General features: G+C 44.5%; 1 protein-coding gene across 3 annotated transcripts in view; it reads left to right on the forward strand.

Annotated features, from left to right (window-relative positions):
• The first annotated feature begins 1,979 nt into the window (after positions 1 to 1,979).
• tiam2b (TIAM Rac1 associated GEF 2b) overlaps positions 1,980 to 13,978 on the forward strand; it is a 62,210-nt gene continuing 50,211 nt past the window's right edge. For 2 of the 3 annotated variants that reach the window (XR_013493116.1, XM_033648526.2), the window contains exon 1: positions 1,980 to 2,097. The gene's annotated coding sequence lies outside the window, so the exon portion shown is untranslated. The remainder of the gene's footprint in view (positions 2,098 to 13,978) is intronic. The other variant, XM_078173637.1, reaches the window with a different exon arrangement.

Below are 13,978 nucleotides of genomic sequence, written 5' to 3' on the forward strand. Positions count from 1 at the left end.
AAGATCCTTGTGATGGTTCATCAACTCACAAAAGGTTACATGACTCCTCCGTCATTGCTTGAGAGCGTCTGTTTCAATTGAACTGGCACTATGCAGTGTCAGGGTTCAGGTAAGAACCTGGACACAAAAAAGACTACAAAATTTGGCTGCTTTATGGCATACGTCATATCTCCCTCCTCGTCACATCCCCGTCCTCGTCATGTCTTCCTCCTCGTCATATCGACATATCCCCCTCCTCTCTTTAGAGTAGCAAAGCCGAACCAAGGTGAACCAAGTCAGACGTGGTTTTCATGGCTGAAGTGACAAAGAAAAGGAAGAAGGTGAAGGTGTTGTCTGAGGAGACAAAGAAAAGAAAACGGGAGAGCGATAAAACAAGAGCTCCAACAAGGATTAATATTGGCCCGGCTTTCACACGCTGGCGAAAACTGAAAGAGGAGGAGGGATGCCCGACCGATGGTGACGTGGCGCTGTTACTGCTGGACTCGTAAGTATAAATTGTTTGCTTACAAACTATATAATAACTTTACCTGTTCTGAGGACATGATGATCGCGCATTACACGGCCAGCTTCAGGAAGTTCACCGGTATTGTTGGCTTGTTAACAAATGCACGCGCAGAAAGATTTTTGCGACAGCTGTAACAGACAGTACCGTTTTTCGTCTGTAGGGGGAGCCCGTGAGGTAAAAAGAGCAATCCTACATTGTGTTGCTTTAAAGCTTCACTGAGTGCGTTTACATGGACAGCTTAATTCCCTTTTCATTCGTAATTAAAGTTCATTCCTATTAACAGTGATCTTGTAAACACCTAATTCAGAATGAAAATGGCCAATGCCATTGAAAATTCAATCTGATGTAAGGGGCTGGAATATTCTGTTCTAATTCCGAATGAAAGAATTTCTCGCACTTGTATACACTCATTCCTCTTTAAGTTCATTCCAGTCTTTCTGCGCATGCTCGTTTCCTTGCCCTTCTGGCGCCATGACGTATATAGCGCTCATGCGACAAGATGGCAGCTTCTAAAAACAAGAGATGGTCCTGAGCAGTCTTCTATCTCCCTTCTTGGACCTTCTACCTCCCTTCTCCTCCTCAACAGACGAAGCATTAGCAGAACAAGGTTGTTGTCGTACTGCTGCTTCAAGAATATAAGCAAAACAAGCCTGAAAAAGGCACTAAGAACGGCGTCGTTACGCATCTTGTTATCCGGAGCGAGGACTACAGTGTTTTCTTCCGGTAAACGTAAACATGTAACATCCGCCCCGCCCCCTATCCAATCAGAAACCTTCCCTGCCCCAAACCTTGCATGGACCCAAATAAAGGCGATTAAACTGATCTCTGTGTAAACCTTCATTCAGAATGAATATTTCTCATGTAAACTACCTGGAAAGACTTTAATTCAGAATGATTTCATTCAGATTTATTTCATTCTGAATGAGAAGCCATCATGTAACCGCAGCCAGTGTGTCGGATTCAGGAAAGTGAAAATAATATAATCAGCTGTGTTTTCGTTCCCTCAGAATGAGATGTTTATATCTCCACAGGGAGCAGGTCCTCGTCTACAGAGATCACCATGTTGCACCGCCATGTTTCTACAGTAGCCCAGAACGGACAAACCAAACACTGACTCTAGATAAAGATATTCAGGTTTTCATGTGTTCATGTGTTTTCCCATCAGCCACTGTCGTTACACGTCCCTCTGCTTCCAGCAGCGTCAGAAAAACACGGATTTTTAATGTGGATCAGTTTACAGATTCACAAGCCAAAAAAATAAGTTGTGGAGAGGTGAACAGTAAAGTATTTCTCTCACACAGTAGAAGTATACAGAGGCATCAGTACTCAAGTAAAGTACCTCAGTATAGTGTGTGTGTGTGTGTATTCCTCTGCTCCGCTGCTGCAGTGTGTGACTGAGGTGTGGTTTGGTGAAGTAAATCCTCCTCCGGCTGGTCCTGGTCCAGCTGAAGGAGTCCGCCCTCCTGCTGTCAGGACGGGAAACACGAGACTCAAACACACAGATTTCACTCAACAAGTGAACACAGCAGGAAAACACAACTCTCGACTCTCAGACGAGACCTGAGACTTTAGAGAGCGGGAACCAGCTGCAGGTGAGTCTGTCTGTCTGTCTCTGTCTCTGTTTGTTTCCTGACAGTGTCTGAACTGTAGTTGAAACTGTGACTCATGAGTGTTGGTCCAGATGTGAGCAGATGTTGCCTTCACTGTCTGTGTGGACTCAGTGTTTCTGCAGTTTTAATATCTGCTGTGTGTGTGTGTGTGTGATGTTCCTGTGTGGACCTGCGGTGTGTCTGTGGAGGTCACACTGCGTTAGGTGTGATGTTGTCGTACTTCACAGCATCATCGTGATGTTCTGTAAAGTTTGAGTTAGTCTGTGACGATCCTGACAGAGATCAGTGGAGCGTCTGTAATGTGAACACTCACAGTGACAACAACTTTTTATTTTACTCACGTCAGGACACTTGTGGTCACATGTCTGTCAGAAGCTGGGTGGTTATTGTCTTGTTTTCGTCCGTCAGCGGCGGCGTGTTGGCAGCCTGCAGCTGATTACGTAACGTGCACACACAGATGACATGTTCTCCAGTCTGCAGACGCAGGGCGGCTCATAGCTGCTGCTCTGACTGAAACATGATGCTGAGACGTTTCCTGCTCACATTGAAACTTGATTTGTGGACCTGTGAGGAAACTGACAGTCACTCAGAGCATCAGGTTTTTAGATTTCTGTCACTCGTAAGTGACCTGCAGACAGGAAGTGGACACAGCTGTTCAAGTTAAGCTCCGAGTGTTGCGGCTCCACTGATACTGGATCTTTGTGACTGATGTTGGTGTTTGACAGTTGAAAGTCTGATGATGTATCAGCCGATCCCTGACGTGTGGTTATTAAAGGACACATCCAGAAACAAACTGAAACATTTGACTACGTAAAACTCGGCCTGTGAGCGCCGTCTGCTGGACGCTGCTGAGAAGTGTCCGTCATTCCACACTCAACTTTTGGACCGTTTTGGGAGCGCCAGTCGTACACTGCGTTGTCCTGCGCTGTGCAGTGTGAACGCACTGAGCGCACTCTGAATATGAAGTGTTCAGTACAGAAGTCTGAGACACACTGTAAAACTGTTTTTGTATCAGACTGTAAACGTGTTAATTTCCACATGTTAACATGGAGGTCTGTGGGGACTGACTCGCTCTTGGAGCCAGCCTCAGGTGGACATTAGAGGAACTGCAGTTTCTGTCTCCTCCATGTTGGCTTCAGGTTGTTGCTCAGTGCTCAGCAGCAGTGTTGGGTAAGGGTTACTTTAAAAGTAATCAAATTACTTTACTGCATTACTTTTTTGAAAAGTAACCAGTTACTTTACTGCGTTACTCCCTGAGAAAAGTAACTCAAGCACTTTTAAAGTACTTTTGAGTATTCTACATTTCCTATTGGCCAATGGACCACAGGGCGCTAAGCCTACATTTTTTGTTTCCAAAATTAAAGTTATGGACCACTTGCCCTTCACTGAGATCCAGTTCTCCCATCACAGCCGTCACTTTGACCAGTAGAAACACAGAACAATCTGCTGCCGTAGACAACTGTATGACAACAACACCCCAGTGTTTTAATATTTCCTCTAGGGATGTTACCACACAGAGTAAAAGGGGGAAATGATGGTGTGAAACAGCAGAGGCACTTTGTCAACCCGCTGAGTTAATGTTACCGTCATTAGCATCAAGCTAGCCAACAATGGTACATCCTCACGGTCGGACATAAAGTAATAACATTAACAAATAGCGGCGGGGCTTTTACTCACCACAACTGCAGAGGCTCCCAGCTTCATTTGAAACAAACTACATTATAGACGGTCCGTTATTTATTAATCTCTCTGTGTGTTTATATATTTACTTTTTATCCGCTCCATTGTCTTTGTAAAGTTAACACATCGCACCATCATTTCAAACTCAACACTTGTTTCAAATTAAAAGCCCCTTATAACCTCGGCTGAGAGAATCCCTCCATTTTCTAAATAGGCTTTTATTCTGAAACATTTGTCAGAACTTCCTGTGGAAGATACAGTAGCTTGACAGTTTACGTATGGCGCTTCAAATGTAGCTCCTGCCATCTGCTGACGCTTTTAGGTGACTACAACAACATGTCGGCTGGCACATGAACAGACACAGTGACTCAAATAATAGTGAAAGTGATAAAAATAGGACAAGAATAACCTGATGACATCACACACGCTGTGAAAGACGACCGGGGATAATTGGTGAGTACCATTGTGTAGCGTGTACCAGGCATAATGCAAGTCCTGAGTCTGAAATATGTCTGTCAGCGAGTCCTACTCCACCTATTTAGACTCCACCGTAGACAACGGCAGCATTTCTCCGACCACGTAGCGAGCCACAAGCTCCGTGGCTTCTTTCAGACTGATAGGTTTAATGTTATCTCCGTTATTAGAACCAAACGACAGCCGTTGCTGTTTCGGAGCTGAAGGACCAGCGTTCTAAAAGTAACGGAAGTAACTGATGTCTTGTTTGAAAATGTACTTAAGTATTTGATTACTCAAACAGCAAACTAACGCGTTAGGTTACTCGTTACTGCAAAAAGTAATCAAAGTACTTTGTAAGTTACTTTGCAATGCGTTATACCCAACTCTGCTCAGCAGTGATAAAGAAAGTGAGTCGCTCTCGTTTTGGGACAAACTTTGTTCTTGAATTCAGTCAGGAACCTGTCAGGGTCCAGGCTGTCACTGCTCCCACCTCTGACAGTGTGTCCAGCTCAGCTGCTGTGTCACTGTCACTGGACGGGAGAAGTTATTTATCATAAGTCTTATTATTATTTAATTTAATTTCCCTGTGTTCATCTCAGAGGAGCCGTTTGCATCATGTGGCATCTTATTTTATTAACTGTGTAAATTCCACCGTGTTTCTTCGCTGCATGTTTCAGGGCATGAAATCCAGCAGCTGTGTCTCTGTCACAGGAAACCCTGCTGAACAACTCCCAGCATGCCCCGGGGCTCTTTGTTGTGAGACACATTAAAGCTAAGTGGAGTCCTGCAGAGCTCCACAAACCTCCAGGGACACAAGTTCAAGACCTGAACCAGTTCAGTGGCCAAAAGAATGTGGACCACTGAACATGTCCATTAACAATGTCCGTCATTTATGAAACAAACGTACGACAGAAAACGTGGCGTTTGGTTATTTCCACGCACGCTCGGTGTTCATCAGCGTGGACGTGAGCGGCGGCTTCGATTAAAGCTCACATCAGGTCTCAGGTGTGTCTCAGTCATTGTTCGGTTACTTTAACATGTCGGATCACATTTACAGGAGCCTGTTGCTATGGTTACCTAGACCTGAGGCTCTGGTTTAGAAAAGTAGTGACACTTCTGACCAATCAGAAACCAGGGTTTTCTGTGGTGTGTTTGGGTGAAACAGGTAAAACTATAAATCAGACCTGAAGCTGTGTTTGTTCTTCATCTCGGTGCTGTGGAGTTTCTCCTCCTCTGCTCCTGACGTGGTTTGACCCGAGTGTTTGTGTTGTAAGGTGAGCAGCTCAGGTGGTGATGTGGTGATGTGGTTATGTGGTTATGTGGCGGCGGGGGAAACGCCTCAGCAGGTCGAACACTGCTCGTCTGTGTCCTGAAACCCACCCAGAGCTGTGTTTGCTTTGAGCTGGGAGCGGTGCGGCGCAGCAGGACCACAGCGTGTCAGGACGGCGGAGCTGTTGATGCTGTGCAGAATGTTTGAACAGAAACATGAAGCTGAGGAGCTTCTGTCCTGTTGGTCTGTTTGTAGTTTGACTCTGACGTCGTCACATCAGATCGTTTGGGTCCTGGTTTGAACTAAAGTCTCACAAACATTAAAGATGTTTTATTTATTCCAGTGACTGATTCTGGAGACACTGTTGAGCTGAGACTGATTCACAGCTGTAATCGATCCAGTTGTTGATCGGTCGGGAACCTCGTCTGGTTTCTGCCTTTCACATGTTTGCAGCTTTTCCATGTTTTGAAATAGTTGAGTGAATATCTGAGGGCTGACCTGTGTTGGACAAAACAAACTGTTTAAATTGAACGATTATTGGAAAATAAAGAAAGCTGTGACCTTCAGCCGTGGACCAGCCCTCTGCACCGGGGACAGCATTATGTTTTCAGGTTGTCTGTCTGTCTATGAGTACGTCCCGTCCTTGTGAACACAATATCTTAAGAAGGGAATTTCTTCAAATTTGGCACAAATGTCCACTTAGACTCAACAATGAACTGATTAGATCAAATTCAAATGGCTCATCCAGATCCAGTTGGTCAAAATCAGGTAAAAATTCGGACATGTTTGTTGTTGCAAGTCAAAACACTCACTCAGAGAGTGAAAGTCTGGCTCTGAAATATCACGTCTCGCGAGATTCTTCTTCTTCTTCTTCGGTGTTTTACTATACAGTCTATGGTGTTTTACGGCAGTTGGTCTCGCGAGACTTGAGTTGTTGCAGGAAGTTACCGCTGGAGCGAGCTTACAAAGGAGGAGAGAGAGGGAGCAGCAACAGGCAGAGGAACATGTCTGAATCCAGCTAAAGGTAAACACACACGTTCATTTCTCCTTTCCGTTATGTTGTCAGATAATTATGCTAACAATCCGAGCCTATCTGTGTGAAAAAAATGCACTTTTAGTGGATGTATTTTGACGTTGTTTGACGCTGTCTGAGTGCCCTATTATTTAATATAGCGCGCGCTCACGGGCTGCAGGCAGGTCAGCCCTAGCTTCATACTGGAGACATGTCACATATTGAACATCTTATCACTCATTTAGACAAAAGGAGATCAGAAAATAGGGCCCAGAAAACAACGTTGAAAACAACGTTAGTTCCCCTTTAAACTGACACTGATTTTTTTTAGGTGTCTAAAAAACACCGTCCCCGTCCACGGCAGGACACTGTGTAGTGTCTTGTTATTCCTGTCTGCTTCTCCAAACTGGAGGTGTACTGACTGACACTACTGTACGTAACACACTGAAAAAGCTCATATGACAGCACTTTAAAATGTCTGAACTGATCCTTTACTGGTGAATAAATATGCAGCTGGTCAGAGTGGGTCGCAGATATTGTTTTATTCATGTGCTCAAAATGGTTGGAAACCACAGTGACCAGTTCAGCACCAGTCGTCCCACAGAGATGATGTAACTGAGAGATGTTGAATGAACATTCAGTGTGATGGATTTTTTCTCTCTGCAGGTTTTAATGATTGTTATAGAAACGTCATCCTGATCAGAAGGAAATCAATCTTTCATCTGACGGAGGATTTATTTTCAGATAACAGCAGCTTCAGTGATCAATAAGAGAAACAGCTGAGTGACATGTGGGACATGTGGGACAGCAGAGATCCTCCTGAGCTCTTTGTTGAGTCTGATCAGTGAGAGTGAAGCTCGCTCAGCAGAGCGTTGCGACAGGCTCTCCAGATGTCACCTCACAGTTAAACAGCATGTCAGTGAATACTGAGTGAACCTCATTAGAGTCCGCTGTGTGTTAATGAGAGTCTGTTTACAGCCTCACAGAGCACTCTGTTGACTCGTGCTGTTTTCACGGGGAGTCGAGTTTTTATTCCGCTCAGAAAGAAAAGAGTCGACTTCAACGACCCTCTGAGGTTTTTACAGACTGCTGAGAGCTCGAGTTGATGAGTTGTGACCGATGCTGATACTGTTAGACGTGATAAAACATATCGATGTCACCTTTTCATGATTTCTTGATGACGACTATATCGACCGGTTCCTTGTTCCTGACAGTGAGACTCAGACACCGTCTCATTCTCTCTTCATTCTTCAGTCTCACATGAAGTTCATATTCACGTTAAATTTAAGCTTCTTTAAGACGTCAGTTTGACCCATTGTTTTAACTTCTAATAAAATCCAAGTGGAAACTTCCTGCAAAGAATAATTACAATCCAATAATTAAAAATCAAAACTGAAACTTTTCTTGAAAAACTGGATCAGATCAGTGCATTATAAACCTTTGGTCTCACTAAGTTTTTCAGTAATAACCGTTCAGTTATATTTGGACATATTTAATACCATATAGAATAAAACTTCCAGCAGCAGAGACATGAGCCCCTTTTACACCGCATGTTCAAGAGCTCGTACACATGCTGTGTCTTTAACCGCCTGGAGGACATGAGGTCGGCGCTGGGCGCTACCTTTGTGTTTTTCTGCGACAGCTTTCAAGAAGGCAGTGACAGGTCGAGTCTGTGGTTGCTAGGCAACCATAACCAGCTCCGTATCACAGCCTGTTTACCTGAAACCCTGAGGTCAGAGCTGATCTACTTCCTGTGTGTCTGTGGGACACTCGGACAGGTCTGCACTAACATGATCAACTCCTCCTCCATATTTATCACACACTGACATTTACTGATTCCAATAGTTGAACTCAGTTTATGTCAGGGTGCGGCTGTCTCACCTACCCTGACGTACGTGTACGGCCCCCAGAGAAGGAATATTGTGCTTTTCTTCTGCCTCACTGTTCTGTATGTAAGGTATGATCACAGAGTGGGGGACAGAGTTGTCTCGTCAGGCCAGTTTGCAGGTCGGGACCATGGGCGGCGTGGGTGTTTTGCCAATGTGTTGTGTTTCTGGTCCACCACAAGAGATTTTAAAAGTAGCAGTTAGCAGCTAACTCAAAGAAGAACAGCAGTTGTTAGCAACAGTTAGCAGCTAACAGGAGCTCCTTACCCTCCGAGCAGAGGACGAGATCAGCCGCCATATAACAGGGACACTAAATGATTGTTATTGACATGTGATGTGATTGTTATTGTTTATAAAGAACTGCTGACACGTATGTGATATGTCACACTAGAGGCCGACGCTGTTGTGTTACATGTCACGCCTCTTTTGATTCTGTGATGTCATCATGTTGTCTGACATCACACTGCAGTCACTTGATGCCGCCGTTGTTTGGTTCTGTGTGAAAATGCTAATTCAGTGTAAAGCAGGGACTTGGTAGCGTCTCTGTGTGAAAAGAGCAAATGTTGAACTGCTGGACTTTTACTTTTGAGGAAAACCTCAGTTTGTTTCTGTGACTGCAGTGAAACACCTGACAGAACCCACACACACACACACACACACACACACACACACACACACACACACACTGTGGAGGTGAAGCCAGCGGTTTGTTTTTCCTCTCGTCATGGCGGGCAGGAAGCCCAGCGTGGCCGCAGCAGCAGCAGAAGAAGAAGGGCCTCTCTGTTCAGCTGGAATGTGCGGTGGATTTTCTACCTAATTAACCTCCATGTTGTCGTGCGAGACCGCCGCTTTCTGCACGATGGAAACAGCCGATAGGCTCGGCTGTCTTTAAGCCGTCTGATCCAACAACCAAGAGGCCTTGTTTGTGTTTGAGGCACGAGACCGAGCCGATAGCATCTGACTCAGCAGAGCTGAACGCCATCGCTGCAGAGTGAGGCAGCTTCTGGCGAATGACGCTAACTGGATCTTATTCTCACCATGATGGAGTCTGATGATCAGACTGGAACCAGCAGCAGGTTCACCTGGATCTGTAACGTTCTTTATAATAATGATAGATCATTAACAGAATGTGAGAAGGTCAAAGAGTCGAGAGGAAAGAATTTCTGCTCAAAATCTAAAGTTTTCAGCTCTGACGTGTAGCTACATATTTGATGAGGTGCAGATCAGCAGAGACTTACTGAGGTGGAGATCCTTTATATTTTAGAGTGAATGGTGTTCAGTTGATTCACATGAGACCTGCTGATCCATAAAGTCTTTAAAGGCACTGAATATATTAAAGATGAGGCCTTAATAGGTAGTAAAATCTCTTGAATCAGTCTTTCCCAAGTCTTAAAAAAATGCTCAGATATGGACCATAGGATTTTGTGAATTGTTTTTTATGCCTCTGTACCGCTGATAGCATCATCATCCTCACTGTGACCTCGTCACATGTCCACGTTTGGTCATGGACTTTCCACGTCCACATATGACGTCCAAGGTACCCTGGGTGTGTTGGTTGTTGACGTTCTGGGACGCCATGTCAACTTCAGCCTGTTACATGCATTGTCTGTTTTCAAAATACACTTCTGTTTTCACAGGAAATGTACAGTTTGCATACAGTCTCTTTCAAAAAGAACAGGGTTTGGCTTTACAGTCTTACAGGAAGTGAACACCGGCCTCCTGGGTGAAAGTCAGTGGTCGTTGGACCCATCCACCACCCCTCCTGCCCGCTGTACTATGATATCCACCACCTTAACTTTAGTTGTTGTCCCACTGCATTGCCCCCTGACGCTGCCGAGTGGCTGCCGGCCGTCTATCAAGCCGATGTGAAAAGACATTTTTTTCCGGCGGTGTGTGATGCGGGAAACCACTGTCCTAGTGTTGGACTTCATTGTCTTCAGAGTGAGAGCAGGTTGGCTGGAGGCATTATGTTTTCAGGTTATCCATCCACACATATGTCTGTCTGCCTGTTCTCGTGAATATGTCATCGCACAAACAGTTTGAGGTAATTCCTCCAAATTTGGCACAAACGTCCACTCGGTGTCATTAAGGTACTGATTACATGTCTGCAGTCAAAGAGCAAAGGTGACTGTGACTTTGCATTCGTCTCATTGTCATAAATGTGATATCTCAAAAAGGCCTTGAGGGAGTCTCCTTAAATTTGGCACAAACATCCACTTGCATTCAAAAATTAACTCATTAGAATTTTGTTGTCAAAGGTCAGCTTGACTGTGACATCATCATGTTTTAACATCATATCTCAGGAACAGAAGGGGAGACATTTGGTCAGATACTGAATTGGTGACTCTAATCTTGAAACTGTGCTGATTGTATAGATCTTCTGTGTGTGAAGCATCCATGTTTTCACTGACATGGATGGAGACTGTCAGAGACACTTTAATTTTGGTTCTTTTATAATTGGTCTTAAACTTGATTCCAGTGGCATCAAAAAGTCTTAGCTATAACCAGCCTTCAGCTGCAGGAACTCTGAGTTGTTGGTGTTTCTGTGTGAAGTCATTGTCAGGACGCTCTGTGACTCTCAGACTCACGTGCAGGTGAATTAAAGCCTCTTTGAGCTCCACACTCCTCAACGTCAACACAGGAAGTGGACGGAGCTGTCGCCCAGCATACCTTAACCCAAATTTAACAAGGCCAACACTGTTCTTGGCAAAAACCAAGAACCAACCAAAACCTGTTTCTTTTTTTTCCACCTTGTGGTTTGGACGGGGCTGCTGTGGACTCAGCTGAGCTTCAGGCTGCAAATTTAAAGACTCCAAACACTCCAGATTTCAGTCGGTTTAAAGTGTCTTTAATGGAGCAGGTTTGTCGCAGCTGAAAGATAACGAGGAGAGATGCACTTTTCACTCTGTAATTCTGCAATTTTCTCCAAACCAGCAGAGTAAGCGTCTGAATAATGGAGCAATCTGCTGGTGAATAAATAAAGACATCACACAGACTCATTCATCGAGCTTTGATTACTCAGCGGACGGAGGAAAGTGTAGCGTACAGCTCATGATAATGAGGTTGATTTGGTGCCTGCAACTGCAATTTCAGGAGTCATCTGTCCACAGGACTGGAAGGCTTTGGTTAGCATGTTGGTGGGGGGGGGGGGGTGGGGGGGGGGCATTTTGCAGACGCTGGTGGAAAAAGCTCAACATGACCATGAAATATGCTGCGAACCTCAGCTGCTGTTATGGTGTGTTTGAGTGCAGGATATGGACGTAAGCTGCATCTCTAACATGAGATGTTGCCTTCAAAGACACCTCAGTAGGTGTTCGTTACGTCTCCAGTGTCTGAAGACGAATCTGGATCTGATGATTTAAAGCAAACTGAGGATTAAAGGAGGCCTGAGCTGCAATTTGTGTCAAAAATCACGCTCTTTCTCAGAGTCATAACTCAGATCTGAACAAACATATATTTTTAGATTCAGTGTGGCTGACATTTCCTAAAGATATTATTATCTGTGATGCCCACAGCAATGCTCATAAATCTAGACTAGAAATCTCCGGGGGGAAACTCTTGTTTTAACTGCAGATTTAACTGAGAATCTTCATGTTTTGAAGTTTTCTGCAGGATCACAGTGATCCAGTGACAGCTGCAAACAGGAGCTGCTCTGAGATCATTCAGCAGTTTTAATGGAGACAATTTGACCAAATATAAATAAATGTAGCCTCAACAAAACTGCAGCTCAACTCGTAGCCCACAGCTAACTAACTGACTCCAAAGCAACATTATACTTCCTGTTTACAGTCCCTCAGCGCTCCAAGACCAACTCATTCTGAAAGGTTATGGACAGACATCTGTTAAACGACTCAGGACAGATTTTTTACGAAAATCTGAAGGATGTGATGTCATGTGCATTCCCGAGTGCATTGCTTCTCTTTAGCTCTGTGACCGTGCTGACAGTGTGCAACTCTAGCTAATTTTAGCTAGGAAATGGAGTCTGCTAACAAATGACTGACATCCACTTAAACACAGAGTCCACACGCTGTGTTACGTTGTATTCTGAGCATGCTGTGAACCCTGCGGCTCAGGTTTGCACTGGCTACATTTAAGTTGCTATGGCAGCTATGGTCTGAATTGCTAGCTAGCTGATGTAGCAAAATACTGTCTTCGGTGTTAAACGTCATTTAATTCATCCAGACACCAGGGCTGATCTGACTCGTAAATTAGCTAGCTTGCTGCTTGTGAATTACTTCATCAGCTAACGTTACAAAGCAGCCAAGGCCAACGCAATACAGCATAGCTTAGTTACAGCTAGCTGGCTCACAAACATTAGCGTTAACAAAATGCTATCTGAGTAGATTTGTTTGGTGGCTACCTAATTATTTCTCCAGCTGACGTGATCCACGACACTAACGTATGTATTATGACAGCTGGTGTTGATTTAACTAAAAATAAATGATGTCACGGTACAAAGCTCTTCCTGCTAGTCAGGAGTGACGCAGTTGCGGCCAACGAGCTGAACGTAACCTGAGACTAATCTTTGTGAACGCGTCTGTCATTGCTGCCCGGCGTTTTACTAATCCTGTAACATCATCCCCACCACTCAGTCGCCATCTTCTTCAGCTCAGCTGCCTGTTTGACCAGTAGAGACTGACCTCTGGTGGTGTGTGCTGTGTACTACAGCAGCATCTCCATCAGCTTAACAGAAAAAGAGAATCTTTACTTTTAGCAGTATTAAACGTACTCCATTGGGATGTCTAGATTCGCTCCTCTAGGGCTGCAGATACTCTATACGTACTCCAGACATCAGGGAACATGCTCGTTTGAGACCGACCTCAGCAAGAATAACATCAACATCATTTATGTTTTCTTCTCAGTAAAGATAAAATGCAAAAATCACCCCTCCCATTAAGACCGTGACTCATATCCCAAACGCAGTGTCTGTCAGAAAAACTGCATTAGGTTTTTTTTGCATGTCAGGCATACTCTAAAACAAGGCTTCAGACGTTCTTAGATATTAACTGTGATTAGTAATAAAGTCTCAGCATGTTTATGAACGTCTCCAGGAGCTGTAGTTTTCGGGTTCAGATGCAGAATCAGTGGTTCGGTCCTTTACAGAGAGACAGATGCAGTGAAACCTGCAGTGTGTCTGTAACCTGAGACTCTGGATGTGGATCTCAGTGTGTAACTGTGTTACGTCACCCTGCCGCTGATCTCAGAGCAGCTTCTCAACCCGACCAACAACCAACCAGGATCAGTGTTTCCCTCAACAGCTGCTTCCAATTACTCCCATAATACTCTCTGTCTCTGTTTCCCACATCAAAATAAACCCCTACTCGCCCCCCTCCCCGTCCGCTGTCATACAAGTCACTGTGTTTGGCGTGTTGGCGTTCACGTGTGTGAGAGCTGAAAGCTCTGACAGAACAGGTATTCACTGGGTGCACCTGAAACGACATGTTCACTAACGGCGTCCTTTCTTGTTGTCATTTGTAAAGACAGACGAGTCTGATGATGTCAAATAAAACTCCTTTAATTCTCAAGTTCACATTAAACAGACCAGTTGGACTGATATAT

Source organism: Epinephelus lanceolatus, chromosome 13 (assembly GCF_041903045.1).
Source record: "Epinephelus lanceolatus isolate andai-2023 chromosome 13, ASM4190304v1, whole genome shotgun sequence".
Taxonomy (NCBI): Eukaryota; Metazoa; Chordata; class Actinopteri; order Perciformes; family Serranidae; genus Epinephelus; species Epinephelus lanceolatus.